This window comes from Cygnus olor, chromosome 2 (assembly GCF_009769625.2).
Source record: "Cygnus olor isolate bCygOlo1 chromosome 2, bCygOlo1.pri.v2, whole genome shotgun sequence".
Lineage (NCBI taxonomy): Eukaryota > Metazoa > Chordata > Aves > Anseriformes > Anatidae > Cygnus > Cygnus olor.
The window spans coordinates 38,354,174-38,371,480 of NC_049170.1; the positions used below are offsets into that span (position 1 = coordinate 38,354,174).

A 17,307-nucleotide genomic window follows, 5' to 3' on the forward strand; every position below is an offset into this window, starting at 1 on the left:
GTGGAAAAGCTAGAGATTAAACAAAAATAGCACTTACTATCAAGCACGCACAATCTAGGTCTCAAGAAACATAGTTTGGACATTCATTGCCTGGTAATTCCTACCAAGGTGTACAGACTACGTGTGGGTCTAAGGGTTAAATACGACAGCTCAGCAGGTGATGCAAGCAGGGTCTGTTACAGACCCTGGGCTCAAAGGACAAAGCAGGAGGTGTTTTCCCCTTAGCACCTATCTGTAACGTGAAAGAAGAAGGATGTCAAACTCAAGTCTTCAATAATGAAACCAAATATCCCAGGATCTTAAGCAGCCAGCAGGCAAACCATCAGTTTTTAAAACCTGTTAGCAACAGTTTTGTAACATTACTCACTGTAACCAGCACAGGGAAGTTATCACGCATCCCATGATAATGGCTAAAATGAATAAATCACTGGACTGGGAACTGTGAATAGTCTAAGAACCACTGATAGCGATCTGATTACACAGACAGACAGAAATCACTGAAACCTCCCTAAACAAACATCTCATGCACGTACACGCTTGTAGTGCTGAGGTTTCAAGATTTCTGAAGCTGAAAACAAAAGTTAGGAACAAAATTGATTGGGAGGAAAAATCTTAGAAAAGCGTGAAAACCGAAGCCATCCTTAAGATGGTTTTTATCTATGGTCAGTTTTACAGCTAACAAAAAGGGCAATTTTGGCTAAAACTCATACTAGTTGTTCAAATGCCGATGCTTCTGAAAAAAAGAAAAAAAAAAGAAGCAAGCATAAGGGAAATAAAGCAAGATGAACAATACAGAAAAGGGGAGGCTGGATCACCATCAACATAAATTAGATTTATGAAGTGTAAAAACTGAGAGACGTAAAACATCCCTGTGCGACACAGCCGACAACGTTAGGAATGAACACCCTCAACAACAGCATAGGCCCATGACTAGACAGAGGTGGCAGAAGTGTTAAAAATCATGCAGAACGATCAAAAATAGCCAATAAATACTTTCCTTCTATAGCTGGAAAGATTCAAAATGGTATAATTGTATCACATTATATTGATTTTCTTTCCAACTCATTTGTTAAACAGATGTTCCAGATCAGATGTTAAAAAACATTGTGAGACAAACATTTCAAATCAGCACACTTGTTAAACTTATCCCAGAGCCCTGGAGCAGTCAGGTCAGCCCAGTAATCTGTGATCTGTTGATCCTCTTTAAAAACTAGGTATTTTTAAATCTAGATCTGTCTTTAAATGCTAGGGGCTGCCACCACAGAGAGGAATGAAAACACTGTGTCAAAGGGACAAATCAAGTTTTTTAAGGCAGCCTGGCACGATAGAGAATTCAGACAAGATAACAAGAACCAGTGAAAGACAGATGCATTCAAATGTATTCAAACAATAATTGCATGCCTTATTTTTAAATAGTGGAAAAAATGAATCACTGAAACAAGTCATCCAGAGAAGTAAATGGTAGATTCTCAGTATCTTGATACAGTTTTAAAAGCAGCTTAGCCAACTGTAAGTTCGGCGAGAAAAACTCACTCAGACTAAAACTGATGCTGAAACATTTAAGGTGAAACGTTCACATATGAAGACAGATTTGATCCCCGCTCCAATGCAGCACTACAGGACACGGTACGGTACTACACGCAATTCAAATGCATCAACTTTTCGCATAACTAGATTAATTAGTAGTGTGGTAATAATGTTCTTTAACAGACCTAAAATAAAGATTTCCCGACCCATTAACAGAACAAAAAGCCCCTCAACTTTAATAGCACAGAAGTAAATTTTTTTTTTTAACTACAGCACAGGATACGGGGATACTGCCTCTTTGCACTGCACTCAGTTTTAACATATGATTCCTCCTATTATTTTCAAACTATTTCCAACTAGATTTCAGGTCATCTTATGACTTCAGTCCTTTGAGAAACTCACATCTAGCTTTAACAGAAGCAAAATACCTATTTCTCCTCTGTTTAGTAATCCATCAACCTTTACCCATATGGATTGCTAAATGCAGTGTGTCCATCTCCAAGGTCTGGACGCAGTTTGAAGAACTGCTCTAGCGTGGCTCTCGCTTCTTATTCCAGCTCTCAGAGTGTAAATACAGTCAACTATTTCTCCTCAACAACTGTCACACACAGATTTCCCGTCAGATTCAAATCATTCTTTTTTCTATTCAACGTCAATAAAAATAGTAAGATTTATCCCATTATAATGCTATCCAACATGACAAATGTTCTTCAAATTCTGCATCATTTTCCAATTCATTTTATAAAGTACTTGGCCACGCTGCAATATCAGAAACAAACGAACACACACTGACACCTGGTTAACTAATAAAAACGTTGTCAAGCAAAACACAGAATACAGTAGCAGCTTTCCCCCAAACTGGAAATGGCTACAACTATGCCCATTCTTTTGGGGGTCAAAAAACAGAGTTTAAGCCTCACTGATATATCCAACACGGACGAACAAATCCTATCGTGTTTCACAACCCTCTTCCTCTTAGTGCACAACTCAGCCAAATATCTGTGCTTTTATGGGCTACAGAGTGGCCTGCTTTGGGCACGTTACTGGGCTTAGAAGAACACACACAACTTATAGCTTATTTACTAGAGAGCAGCGTAGAGGCTAAGCCAAGCAGTTTACATACCATACCACATTTGCACTCTGCAGTCATCACTGGCTCCTGATCCAAAATTCTCTTACACGTGCTAATCAACAAAGCCTCAAATGGACTAGGAGCTGATTATCTCCGAAACTGTCTATCCTCCACAATTCTCAGCAACAGCTGTTGCCAATTACAGCAGCATACCTAACAGTTTAAGATAAAAACTCCTAAGGACAGAGCACAGAGTAAACTTTCTAAAAGGACTTTAGCAACAGAATTCCTTTCATGGTGAAATGCAAAGCAGTTCTTTGCATATACCCCGTCCGGAGTAAAAATGAATTTATAATAGCAACAATAACCCAGAGACAGCAAAGATCTCTATATTTGCGTAAACCATATGCAGGCAGAGTACGTGTAACACATTTCCCCCAAATCCCACTTTTCTTGCACATTAATTTGAGGTAGCAAAGTCCAAAAGACGCAAGTGCTATTGAAAGCAAAGCAAAGAGAAAAGAACAACGTTCAAGTAAACCCAGTGCTGTAACACAAGGAAGGAGAAATGTGAGAGGAATGTTTTCATTTATACTGCTGAAAGGTAAGTGCCACTCTTGCAGGTGCCACAGTATTTAAGAAAAGATAAAGATATAAGAACCATTTTCGCATGACAAGTGAGCTTTGCTAACACTGCAGCATAAACTGCAAACTACTAGTGTAAAACCAAGCTTGTGCTTTTCTCAGGTGAAATGGAGTGAAACACACAGGAATCCCAGCAGTTTAATTAATCCCTGAACGCTACCATTACAAGCCCCTACTTCATCACACTTCCTATGCACAAAGCTGGAGAACAGCTTTAATCTTCACGTCACTAACAAAAGGATGTTCTTAGTATGTTCAGTTTTCATAGGAGCTGACCATATCTACAATTTCCACAAATTATGGTGCCATCATAAAATCTAGGGGGAGGGGGGGAAATGCACCTTCTTTCCAGTATATACTTATATGTAGAGAGGAATTGCTCATGCTCTCATACTTTGTCATAAGCTGAACTTCACAATGTAGGTGCATGAATCACACAAAGATTAGTTCCCATTGTTGGCCCAAAAGAAATTACCAATTTCAAGTATGAAAGTGTACAAAGAGTTTAAGAACTCAACTATTTCTTTGGGGCAGGCTGTGTTTAATTCTCTTTTAACCTGACAGTATGAAGAGTAACAAGTCCAGTGATTGCTACCATTATACATACGTGTCACATGCATGGGCCACACATTTCAATAAAAAAGTTTGACAATTAGTTATTCGCAATGACATTTAAGTCAGACAATTTTTACAAAACAGGGACTGGCTTCAAAAGTGAAAAATCATTATTGCCCATAAACAATACGCTGATCTTATTGCCCAGTTCTAGGCCTTGTGGTGTTTGAATTGGCAAGCTACAAAGCTAACAGCAGACGATGATTAAGAGAGAGGTGGGATCTAGCATTAATTTAACTACTACTTTTTCTTTTTTTTTAATGTTTTCAATGCCAACAAACAGCCCACATTTATTTGGGATACATTTTGGAAGGCTTAATTTTCACAAGGACATTATCAGCACGTAGCTGAATTAGAGTGTGGCAAGCAGAACTGACAAATCACAACTTCAATGAAGTTTCACTGCTATGAAAAATACTTTTCTTATGTAGTGCTTTTCAACCAAGCTTCAGAGTACTTTGTAAAGGCGGGTTAGCAGGATTACTGACAGTAAAGTGGTGAACGGATGCTGTGTAGCTGTATGGCAGAACTAGAAGAGTATTCTTGAGTCCTGATTCCAGTACATTCCAATCCAGTACATTTTGGAACATGGACCTTTCACGTATTAACTAACATGTTTGTTGTTTGTTAAGTACTTAAAATTATATATACCACTAAAGCAAAGTTATGTCAACATGATGGGACATTCCTTAAAACTGATCCTTAAAAGCAGACCATAGAGCCTCCAGGATGCTTAGCACCACATGTACCTCAACTACACTACGGATGGGTACAGTACAGCCATGTGAGAGTATAAAACTCTCAAAGAGTTAAAATGTACTAACTGCAGCACTTGCACTGGGATCTACACTTACTACCCCACCTGAACTGCTGTGTCCTAAAGAAAAAGAAACGTGACAGTTAAAACTAGATCTGAAACGTGACAGCTAAACTCGATCTGAAGCTGTCACTCTGAAGGCAGTGCGCTGGTCAGTTAACACAGGCGGGGGCAGGTAGGTGGGAACAAGGACGAAGAGCCTCTGGAGGCAGGAAAGCGGAGGGAAACCTGCCTTCTTCTCCAAACTCTTTCTCAAGGCCTGGAAGAAGAGAACTCACTCAACCCTCAGCTCCCCTCCTCAGCCACCAGCATCACCACCACCAATTAAAAAAAAAAATAAAAAGATCCGGAGGGGAAAGCCTTGTGACCACTCTGCCTCCTCCTCCTCCTCCTCCCTCCCTGCTTCCACCTCCCAGAAACGAGGCTGTGCCTCCGGAGGTCCCTGCCGGGCGGCACCTGCCCTGGGCGCTCCGGGGGCAGCAGCAGCCGAGCCGAGCCGAGCCGAGCCGGGCCGAGCGGAGCGGAGCGGAGCAGCGGCAGCCCCGCCGCGCCAAGGCCTCACCGGCCCCGCTGCTGCCCGCCGCCGGCCGCCGGCACCGGCAACCCGGGAGAGGCCTCGGCGGGGGCCTACGCTTTGCCTGCGGGGGGGAGGGGGGCAAGCGGGTGAAGGGGAGCAGACGCCCCGGGGCTGGTTTTACCTGCTGCTGCTGCTGCCTGCAGTGGCATGAAGAGCTGGCTCAGCCTCTCTCTGTCTTTCCCCGCTCCCTCCCCCGCCTCCCTCCCCTCCTTCCCTCCCTCCCTGCGCGGCTCGCAGCCCCCCGCGCCGGCCCGGCGCCCTGCGAGGGACGCGGGGCAGGGGGAGGCGGTGGGAGACGGCCCGGGGAAGGGAAGGGGAAGGGAAGGAAGGGAAGGGGAAGGGCTCGGGCTCGCTGCCCGCCCGCGGGGACGCGCGATGGCGCCGCCTCCCCTTCAACCACCGCCCCCCGGCTCCATGAGCGCAGGCGCCCGCTGCGCCGTGAGGCCGCGGCCGCCCACAGCCTGCAGCGCCTGCTCCATGTGCCCCGCCGGGCCCTGGGGTGCCCCGGGGCTCTGGGGGTGCCCCGGGGACCGGGGGGCAGCGGCCAAGGGGCGCTGCAGGAGGAGGGAGGGAGGGAGGGAAGGAAGGAGGGATGGGACGGGTCTGGCCGCGTCCCGGGCTGCCGCGCAGCTCTGTCACCGCCCGCTCCTCGCAAACAAGGGGCGCTAACAGTTGTTGAAATGAGGAGGTTTGCCTTCTTTCCGAGGCCTTTCGTCCTCTGCGGAAGCCCGAGGGATTTATGTACATGAAACAGACTCAGGAGGGAAGGGAGGCAGCTGGAAATGAGGTTATTTAAAGTGAATCCTGTACGTTGCTCCCCGGCTGGCTGGGTTCAAACCGCTCAGCAGACTTCCTCGTGGAAGGAGGAAGGAGGTGTCACAACCATGAAAACATGAAACCACGAAGCAATGTGCCCACCTGTGTCCACTGGCACCCAGGATGACCTGTCCCCTCCTGCCCGGTGCTCAGGCCGCAGGGTGGGCAGAGCCATGGGTGTGTGAGGCAGGGGAAACTGAATTCTCTCTCCTTGGGCATTGACCCTTTCTTATTAAAAATCTTGAAAGAATGTGAGCTATTTTAGAAGCTCTAGTACTGTGGAGTTCATTTTACTTGTGAGAAGAACTGTAGCAACAACTGTTCAAAGATGAAGTGTGCACTAGGTTGCCGTTTGTGACAACCTCCTAATTGCACCTTCTAATGCAGTGTGTACCCTAGCTGTTCGTTGGGTATGCCAATACAGGACAAAAAGGATAAACTAGAGACATCATCCCTAATCCAACACTAGCTAAAGCAGCTTTATGATTTGAGTCTGCATCTTGGAACAATGAACCTAAAACTGGTGCAGTTTGATTCTTACGTCGTGCGTCAGGGCACCATAGGAAGGGTCAATCAGAGGTACCTAGAAATATGAAACCAGAATAAAACTTGTTAAGTTTAGTAGTTATATGATGAATGTATTGTATCTCATCTCTGACAACATTTCTTATAATTCTCCTGATTTCCAGAGTACTTTTTTGCTTTGTGGGCTGTTTCAGGGCAAGATAATCAGCCCATCCATGTGGATTTACCAAAGATACTTTGAGAGGAAATCTTAACTCCATGCCAGTCTACAGATGTATTTGGTTCCCAGATGTTTGATTAAGAAAAGAGAGAGACCAAAGTAGGTTCCAGCCTGCTGATGGTAGTGTTTTACAGCAATGCATTTAAATTTCTTGCGACAACAGAATGTGTAAAGTAGAAAGAGCAATTTAAAGATAAATGTTAGTAGATTTTAAAAAAAACATGAAGACATAAGGATTTCCTTGCATGTCTTCATATCTGTTAATTTCAATCAGGTTGCTTCATATTCTGTTTGAAATAATGATTTTCTGTTTGTCTCTCTTTTATGTTGGAGTAGATCTCAATATTAAAAAAAAAAAAAAGCCAAGCAGTCAAGCATCTAATTCTTGTCTAGTAATAAATGTTTTGAATACTTTAAGCAGCTCAGTAATGAAATAATTTTGTTCAATACAGGACACAGCATTTGATTTAGAAATCATACAGCCATCTACAGTCAGTCTGTGTATATCACAATGACCTGTCCACTATGAACACATGGAAATACATACTTTCTGCCTTTGGAATTCAGTGCATTTTATACAAGAACACGTGCATAAGTAGCATGCATTTGGGAGGTGAAAGGGCAATGTAAAGAGTTACAGCACATTGTATGTTGAAGATGTAGGAGTATAGGCAGGATTCACTAAATATTTTTTTCCTGAAATTATCAAAACCTTTTTTCTATAAACCTGTAGATTTGTGCTACTGTAAAAAAAAAAAAAAAAAAAAAAAAAAGTATGCACCTGCCTTTGGCACATACTCCAACTGTGTACTCAAATCAGGCAATTGTGAGTTGTCTAAATAACTACTGGAGTAATTATATGAGCATAGGATATCTAATTGTGTGTGCACTTAGGGGATGTCTTAAAAGATTTGGCCCTTTCAGTATTCTCAATATGAAAATTTTCCCATAGAAAATAAAAGCTAGAACAAAAGCCAGCAGGAAAAACAACAGCAGAATCTGCCAAAAGTAGTTTATTCTTGTTTCATTTGCAATCAATTGTTAGGCTCATAGTAACACTTAAAATGCCAATTTAAGCCTGAATGGAGGTTCCACCCCAAAATTAGACCACTGTTTTCATTGTGAGGGGATGAATCCCTTTTACTTACACAACAATAAATGGAAAAATAAATCCCTAATACTATTATTTTCTGTATTAACAAGATTATGGGGGGGTTAAGAACAAAATGCTTACACCTTCTTGGTTTACGTTCAAAATAATACCAATATGCAGTCACAAGACATGTAAGCTTTGTATATATGAACAAAATTATATTTGTAGTTACATATTCCTAATGATCTCATTATATTAGGAGTTTACTGAAATATTTGGAGGGCTAGAAGTATTTTTAAAGGGAAGATTTGGTAAAATTTTACTTGGCTGCACATTGGAAGTGTGAAAAATCTTGTTTTATATTTACTTGCTTTTTGAGTTACGTTGTTCTTTACATTGGTCTGTAATCCAGCTAAGTTTTATATAAGTGCTTAACATCTTAAATGTAAGTAGTATCCATTGCAAAAGAAATGCTTAGGTTGCTTGCACACACGATGGTACAAGCCAATTTAAGAAGTGGAAAATACAGACCTCCTGTAGTCGTTTCTTCTAGGTCTCGTCTGTTAAAGTATCTAGAAATACATTCTAGTTTCTAACTCATTAGGTGGGTTCTATTTTTTTTATCAACTACAGAGTAAAGCTATTAATATGCATATGATCTAGTTAGCAGGATTTCATCTATTTTGAAATAGTATGGATTTCCCAGTTCAATAAAATGTAAAGTAAAAAACCTTCAGTTTTTGACTTAGCAAACTCATACATTCAAAAAGAAAGTAAAATGTTCCTCATATTTTTAATACGTATTTATATGAATTATATGCATCCATAATATTTTATTTTACTGAGTGTATATATTTATTGTGTGTGTATATATATACAATTGTGTGCATATACAAATATGTTTATATAAATATACATACGCACATTACTTGTTTGGATCTCATATTTCATCTGGAATCCAGGAAATTTTACAGTCTCAGGAATCTGAGAAAATCTCAGGATATTTTGCAAATTTTAATGACTGCAGCTTCTCTCATGAGGCAAAAGAAGCTCCCTTACGTATCAACTGTATTCCCATAGAGACACCAAGAAACACTTTTAAAGTACTTCTAGCATTTCTAGACCATATAGTGAGGTGTATTCTATTCACACGCATTAAAAACAGTTATATCGATTTTACATTTTTTCTTCCATTAGTCTCATACAATTTCCATTGCTAAGAATCACTCATTCACTCTGTTCTGGTTTTGTACATTATTTTAAAATATTTACCAATCATAGGAAAATCATCAATTAAATATGAGTATTGTTCTGTCCTTTTTGTTCTCCACCTAAGCCTTCTTGTTTACATCCATATGAAAAACAGAAAATAAGAAAAAAAAGTTTTGCTTCTAAATTGCAATATGGCTTGGCCACAGATGTTCCCGTTTTAACTGAAATGGGCCTTAAACAATTTTAAAATTCTTGGTTTTAGCGGAGTTTAGATAAGCTGTCAGTGAGCATGTATGTCAAGTGATAGGAGTCAATCAAATCCACATATTATTTTTTGCATTTCTCAAATACCCAGCCAAAATACAGTGTTTACTTCCAGTAGGAAACCAAACAGCTCATCCTTCCTTAGGAAAATGCATAGCTTGACATCCTGACAGTTATGTTCAATATGATGAAATTCATCACATAAGTTTGACAAAGAGGCAGTACTTAATGTGTTCTGAATCTTTTTAAAGAAATCAAGCAAAGTAGAGCAAGCAAGATGAAGACAGACTGATAAACTACTGTTGGAAAGAAGAAAGAGAAGCATGCACTCCAGTCTAGCTCAACTAAAATTTGCCTCAGGTGAGACTTCCTCTGAAAAGTGTAAGGAAACCAAGCTCCTGATATTGAAACACATTGTGCATCAGCAGAGAGTTGTGTCAGCGTAATCTGATGTACGGTGTAGTTGTTAGATCAGTGCCCAGAGAGACGGGGAAGCTGGTTAGAACAGAGCAAAGCTATATGAAAATTTCATGCAGAAGTGAAAAAGAAAAACAAAAAAGAAAGTGTATATCAGGAAAAGTTCCTGCTAGAAGTATCCAAAAATGCACAGTAATTCCTGTGAATATGAGTGTCCAGGGCAATGTTTATGCGTGTGGTGCCTTGGTCCTGATTCAGGCAAAACCTTCCATTGACACTTAAGTTCTATTGATTTCAATGGGGCTTAAGTGTTTTCCTGAATCGAGGCTAATTAAGTACGTCACATACAAATACTCGTGTGCATAAATTGTTTACAGGATTGGGGCTTTAGGGCTTGTCTAAACAGAGACACTCAGGAAAATTAATCCAAATTAACTAAAGGTATGAATTTAAAGTGGATTAGTTAAACCACATTAAACCCCAGTGTGGACTGGGGTTTAATGTGGTTTAACTAATCCACTTTAAATTCACTGTTTTAATTACTTTGGATTAACTTTCCTGAGTGTCCCTGTTTAAGCAAACCCTTAGTGTATTGAATAAAGTCCCCAAATGAGTCAAAATTAAAATAGACCCCAAACTAAATAAATAGCAATTCTGCATTGGCAAGGGATGAAATCTTTAATTTTTACAGTTCCAGTGACTATGTACCACCAACGTGCAGCAATTGAGATCAAACTACAGTCAGTGAACATGACAATGGAACTAAGCCGTGAAACTCTGAGCTGTGGAGGAAAGGCTGCTCTGACAAAAAATCAGAATCAAAAGCAAATTTTCAAATCCATCTTGTGTGCTATGGCAATATTAAACTGCAATTTATAAATGAAGATCAGATTTATTTCCACTTAAGCTGGCAAGACCAGTGAAGGTACTTTGGTTGCCAATGCAGTCTGCGATGGCTAGCAAGTAAGCCAAAACTGGCAAGAGAAGTAAGATTATCCTTAGTTATGTAAGTAAAAAAACATTTGTATTTAATAATAAGCTATTACTACTGATTAGCCACTTCAATACAATAGATAAATAAAACATTCAAATAGCAGTTGATACTATTATTTTGATAAACGAACATTTATGTTCTTTTTAATACTGCAAGTCTGACTGGGGTTCCACTGGAAGTGATGGCACTTCACTAGGCATTGAACTGGGGGCCTACACAGCAACCACATTCATCAAGTGCTTTAAAAATATAATGAAAAACAACACTGGGATTGCAAGCTGTACAATTTAACCAGCTATCTTTGAGTGGCTTGATTTTTTTTTTAAGTAAATAAATAAATAAATAATAAGCCATTGATAACTACTCAAATTGGCATGAAATATCAGACTTTCATGGCCAGACACCCAGCTGGTATAAGTGGGCAGATGGTCCAATCTTTACTTAGAAATGATAAGTTTGGGAAAAATTTTGATATTTTTTTTTTTTTTTAGTTTAAGCAAAATCTGTTCCTCTGCTGAAAGTGACATTTCTTTAAATAAAAATATTGTTGAAAAAGGTTAGTCTTTTTTGTATTTAAGCAATGTTATTCATTTTTGTTATTTCAATGTTGGAACTCATTATAAAGCTAACGCTGTCTTTAGTTACACTGCAGACAGCTCCAGCATTCTGACTGCTTTACAGCCGTCGTTGGGATATACAGGCACAAAGCTAACGTTTAGCTGTATTTTTTTTAAATAATAATTAAAAAAAAAAACACTCTGATTAAAAGAGCCTTTACCCCTTATAGCCATGTGCCTTCAGTGCTTGGTAACCAGTGCAATTTTAAGAATCCTCTGCCTTGCCCATTTATGTCAAAGTATTGCAAAGCAATTCGTAAGTGAGCGAGATGGTGCAGTTCTGATAGGCTTCCCCTGTTCCCAGCAGAGAGGCACAGCCTGTCCTGAGCAAGCCCTCTCTGCTGTGTGACACTTCTCTCCTGCTGCTGACACTTACAAAGGGAACAGACTGGTGCTAGTGACGTGAGGAAAGGAACAAAGGGAAAAGACAGGACAGGTGAGAAAGAGTCAGGGTAGAGTGCCTGCCTGTTCTCTACAACCAAAAGCAGAAGAACAGTGAGTTGAAAGTTGGAGTAACTTTACCTTAGTTTCTTTTCTTAACTTGTCCAGCTGCCTCGGTGATTTCTCTTCCTCTGTAGTTATCTTTTTTCCTCAATCCCTTTCCACACATCACTTCATGCTTCTTTTTTTTTTTTTTTTCTAAAAATAATTCAAAATCTTAAAGTTGTCATTATTAAACACTGCTATGCTGTTTCAGTAATTCATTTACACTGTCCTTTCACTAGCCTGGAACATAGTTAGGAATATTCCCGGTTGCTTAGCTTTTGATGCAAAAGATTCCTTTAGCTCACAGAGATCAGAATAAATGGCTGTGCACACTATCGATGGTGTGCATGTAGAATGTATGCGGAAGTTAGGAGCAAAGGGACAGAAAAGAAAGGAAAAGAGAGGGTTAGTTTTCACATCAATTTTTGTATTTCTTGAATTTTATTCAATAGAATGTGCCCATGTACAGGTGAAAAAAAAACACACATCCTCTCATTTCTGCTGAAAATGACTGTTCCCTTGATAAGCAGAAAACAGTAGTTCTGATCCATGCCCTATTTTGAAGATATCTAATTTAGTGCCTAAAGGAATTTGAGGGCAAGAACACCTCTTTCATTACACTGACTCCCACTTGTTTTTTACAACAATTAAGTGTAAGCCCTACAGCAGCACAACTGTTAAGATTTTTATGGCTCTTAAAAGGGACACTGTCAATTTGAAATGAGTAAAATATCACACACTGAACGATGACAATTGTTTATGGCACTCCTTTTCCATCTTGCAGCATTAAAAATGCGTTTAAAATTTTCTTTTCTCTTGATACAGTGTTTGTCTGGGCCAGGCAGCAGTAAAGTAATTGCCCTCTGGCTTTGCAAAATGTACACAGGATCCTCTTTGCTCAAGCACAATCTTTGCTTCTCTGGTGATCTGATGTAGCAGCATGTCTCTTCACCAGAGGGGTGTCCTAGAAAAGGAAGGAACTCCCTCTGTAAGGTGTTTTCACAATAATATTACTTTTTATTGCTACAATTTTTATTCAAGGATTTCACAAAAAGCTTTAAATGTGTCAACAGATATTCAAATTAGCCCTGAAAAAAAAAATCTGTGATAGAGTAAAGTGTGGGAAGGATGAAGTTAGGAGTTCACAGCCACAAAGTCAATCAAAAACAAAGAACGCTTCTGCTGAATTTATCATATCCGTTAACCTCATTACGATAGTGATTGTCTGGGGTGCATTTTAGTGTAATAACCGGTGAGAGATTGGGAAGGGATGAAGCAACTGTTTCCCCTAGAACACTTTATGCAGTGCTGCCAAGGGAAGATTGTCTTATTTCTGTCCTCCCTATAATTCGTCTTTTCCCTTTGAGTGAACCAAGGCAACTGGCCCTATTCCTCCCCTAATAAACTTCTGTAGCTTTTGAGCGGGCCAGCAGAAGACAATGGAAACTGTCCACATTGCAAGTATGGATTCAGCTAAAGATAACAACCATTATTTATCTCTACACTTCTGGCCTTTTTGAACAGCTTTTAATCTATTCTGCTGGTATTAGGTGGGAATTTAAATGATGTGTTGCTAAGTACATGCAGGAGTGAAACTATAAAGTAAATCTAAGAGTGTTTGTGTACACATGGGGAGGTAGGACACAAGGAATAAAGTGGAGAATACGAACTGGTTAGATCATCATCACACACACAAAAAAAAACAAATTTTACAGAATATAAATATGTACTGCAAAAGATGCCCAAACAAATTAAACAAATCCCTTCAGCATACACACAATCTTTTCTTTAAAAAAAATAAAAACAAATAAATAAATAAAAAATCTTTCTAATCTGTTTAATTTGTTATAAAACCATGGAGAACACAAGCCTGGTTTTTACTTTTTTTTTTTTTTTTCTTTTCTTCCTGAAATGTGCTGATTCATTGAACCTATTTTAAATGAAAATGTTTTCAGGATCACAAAAAGTCAAACTATTAAAATGTCTCTCAGTAGTCAAAGTCTTGCTGTGTCCTTTGTTAAATACTGACTTTAAACCATGATTTCTACATAGAGTTTTATTAGCAGTCAGTAAGCAAATCTGAATGGCCTGATCCTGCATTGCTGACACCATGCTGGATGAGGCAGAAATAAAACAGCACACTGGAAATTAGATTAAAGGCCAAGTCTGCAACTGTTATTGAAATCCAATAACTCAAACTGCAGTCTTACCAGCAGTTAATAGTCCCCATGGTGCTAAATAATCATAAAGCTTGAGGGTATCTACTATTGTGCCAGCACACCAAAGAGATGCAACCATCCTTGCCCCAAGAGTTGTAAAACAAAAGCCATTCTTCCATCAAAGGGCAAGTTTTCTTGAGGGGGGACTGTACCCGTGTGAAGAATTGGTAATGTCTTCTATGACCTTTTGTAATTCCTTTCCCTATCTTTATAAAGTCTACGTACATAACTTGGAAAGGACAATCAACTTCTGTTGCAAAAAATGTGAGTGTCAGCCTGTAACATTAGCAACCAAAGTCAGATATCTCGAAGGCATCACACAAAGTAGTTCTTTTTAGTAGGCAAGTGTAAATATATCCCTTTTGGTTTTGTCCTGTCTACAATGTTCCTATCCTAATCTTGAACACCAAGAACACTATTGCTTCTGACTTCTCCAGGCACAAGAAGTTCTTTTCTTGTTACTTCAAAGGAAAATGAAATCAAGAGAAAGAAAGAACTCCAAGGTTTTAAACTTTATACAATGCGATCAGTTCTCCTTGACTATCCATTTCACCCTGAGCAGATGAATGAGGGTCAGCAGGAGTGAGTTTTTGTGTATGAGACCAATTGTCATGCTCATCTCAGCATTAAGATGAAACAAAACTTCTTCAAGTAGCATCAAGGAAAAGTAGGTGAGTTAAAAGGAAGACACCAGAAAATGCATGTTCCTGCACTGTCACTCTGTTCCTAAATAGCAAATGCTCCCAGTTAGATGGAAGAATAACTTCTCCACCAAGTCTTTTCTGTCTAGCAAAACAGAGTAAGTGGGAACAATTTGAAAATAACCAGAAGTAGTTCGTCTTCGTTGGACTTCTTGGATTTTGCCTGACATCACAGCAGAAGACAAGAGTAAAACTGAATTTTCACTTACAGAGGTCACTGTAGGTTCAGCTATTAAGTTCAACAAGAGATGGTTTTACTCACAAATACGAACAAACTAGTTTGGTATGCTATCCCATCTAAAACAAATTTCTTTCAAGTATAAGTTTGAGTTTGAAGACTTAATTCAATGGGAGCTTTTGCTCTTAAGAGTTGTCTTTTTAAGACACTATTTCATACAAATCTATACAGCATTGCCAATAATGCTGTTCAGTCTTTCCACAAAACTGCATCTATCACTTATGGAGAAGAAAATATTTGGGGCACAAGTAATAGCAGTGTTAAATACCTTGTTCATGTACTATGGTACAAGTCTAATTTATGGAATCCATCCAGTCTCCATGAATATTTTTTTCACCTCCTTTTTTATCTTGTTGATCTTGGTTTTGTCACAAATGAGAAAAAAAGAGTGACAGCTGAACTGTCACGTAGATGTTTTTTTCTCTATCCAAATAGGAATAATTTCAGTAATGTAATAGGGAGCATGTAGCTCCATTCAAAAGAAAGTTTAAAGGTCTGTAGCATGAAGAGGCCAAGTGCTTTAAATAGTGTTAAAAAAAAACAACGATGGACAGCTCTTTGCCTGATGTCTGAGGTCTGATGCATCTTTTGGACAATAGCCAACATTCTTATTCCAATGTTAAAAATATATATATTATTTTCAATCCCAAAATTTGGATTTAATCTTCTGAAGTTTCAGATTTATGTAGTGTCATAGTATGCCTTGGAGATATCACTTACCTAATTTTTCTTGTTCATTATCGCCCCTTGTTTTGTATAAATTGTTGTTATGTTGAGATTTCTCTTCCCCTTTTATTAAGGCAGTTAACCATTTACCATTTTTATATGAATTATCATAGAAAAATTTATTTGCTCTATAAAAATAATTGGCTTCTTTAACAGCAATATTATTCAATAGTGCCTTAATCTGTAGCAATTCTACATAAGCTCTTTACTATGGGATTTTTGATGTTCTAATTTTTTATTGTTAGCTTTGCTAATAGCTCCAATTTTTCTTGCCTTTGGCATTTCCTAATTTCATGACATACACCTAAAATCCAGCTTCTAAAAGTGACTATGAAAGCCTTCAGTACAGTACAATATGAAACAAAGACCAAATTAAAATTTATGTATTCCTTGATTTTCCTTTTAATGGCTATTAGAAATTCTTTATCCTTAAGTAATAGAGTATTGAATCTCCAGTGCAAACCATTTTTATTCTCCTCTCTTTGAATTATCTCTATTATTTCACTGGAATATGATCAGATAAAAGGAATCCATGCACTTTAATTCTCATTTTACTCCCAAACAGGATTTTGTCTCTGCAAAAATACCTTGTCTTTTATAGGACTGATTTTCCACAGAAAAGGAGCCTCAACTTACTTCACTGGGGTCAGTAGAGCTAATCACAGATTCAGAAAGTAAAGCTACTTCTCTTCATATTTGTAAGTTTGTCTTGCAATCATTTATTTCCTTTTTTTTTCCTTTTTTTTAAATTTTTTTTCCTAACTATAAAGTATCTACCTTCCATTCAACTTACAACTGAACTTAAAAAAAAAATTCTTGTTGATTTTCTATTATATGTGTCACAGGAGAAACTGATGGGAAGATTGTCTTTTTTTTTTTTTTTTTTTTTTTTTTTTTTGTATAGAAATACAGGTAGTAGAGCTCCTCCAGAAGTAAAGTGTTTCTGAATGTACACCAAAGTCATACAGTCTAGTCCTGTGGTGACAGCAGACTCTTCAAATAGTCAGAGTTCTTTCCTGTATCTCCAAATGAAGGATAGTAATCCTAGAATTTGCTCTCTGCTTTTAATTTTTTTTTGTTTGTTTTCTGGTTTATACATATTTTAAAGAGATGAAATGAGAATCCGCCCCATTTTTATGTATGTTTTATGCAATGTGTGGCACTAGTAATCAGAAGTAAATGAGTAAGATGCTTTTTCCTCAGTATAAAGCTCCTTTGTGAAATTTAACTAAGACAAATGTAGACTATATTGCACTTTCTCATTTTGTTTAGTATTTTACCAAACAGTTTTGCTGCTTAAGTTATTAGTATAGTCACTGTTCTCTCATTCTTTTGATGGCACAATTAGGTTTTTAGTAAGTATTCAGATTATTGCAAATATCAAAGCAGTGTGAGGTGAAGACAGACAAATAAGACAAATAAACTGTGTATGATAAAAATATAACCACACTTAGGAGTAAGATATTTTTCATTTCAAAGGCTGCTTTGTAGTATAGGACTTGGTCATTCTGATTTGAGTTTCACAT

General features: G+C 38.6%; 1 protein-coding gene across 2 annotated transcripts in view; it reads right to left on the reverse strand.

The window, feature by feature from the left end:
- Window positions 1-5,657, reverse strand: part of TBC1D5 (TBC1 domain family member 5) — a 320,152-nt gene extending 314,495 nt beyond the window's left edge. For both annotated transcript variants that reach the window (XM_040546783.1, XM_040546784.1), the window contains exon 1: window positions 5,375-5,657. The gene's annotated coding sequence lies outside the window, so the exon portion shown is untranslated. The remainder of the gene's footprint in view (window positions 1-5,374) is intronic.
- Window positions 5,658-17,307: the final 11,650 nt, after the last annotated feature.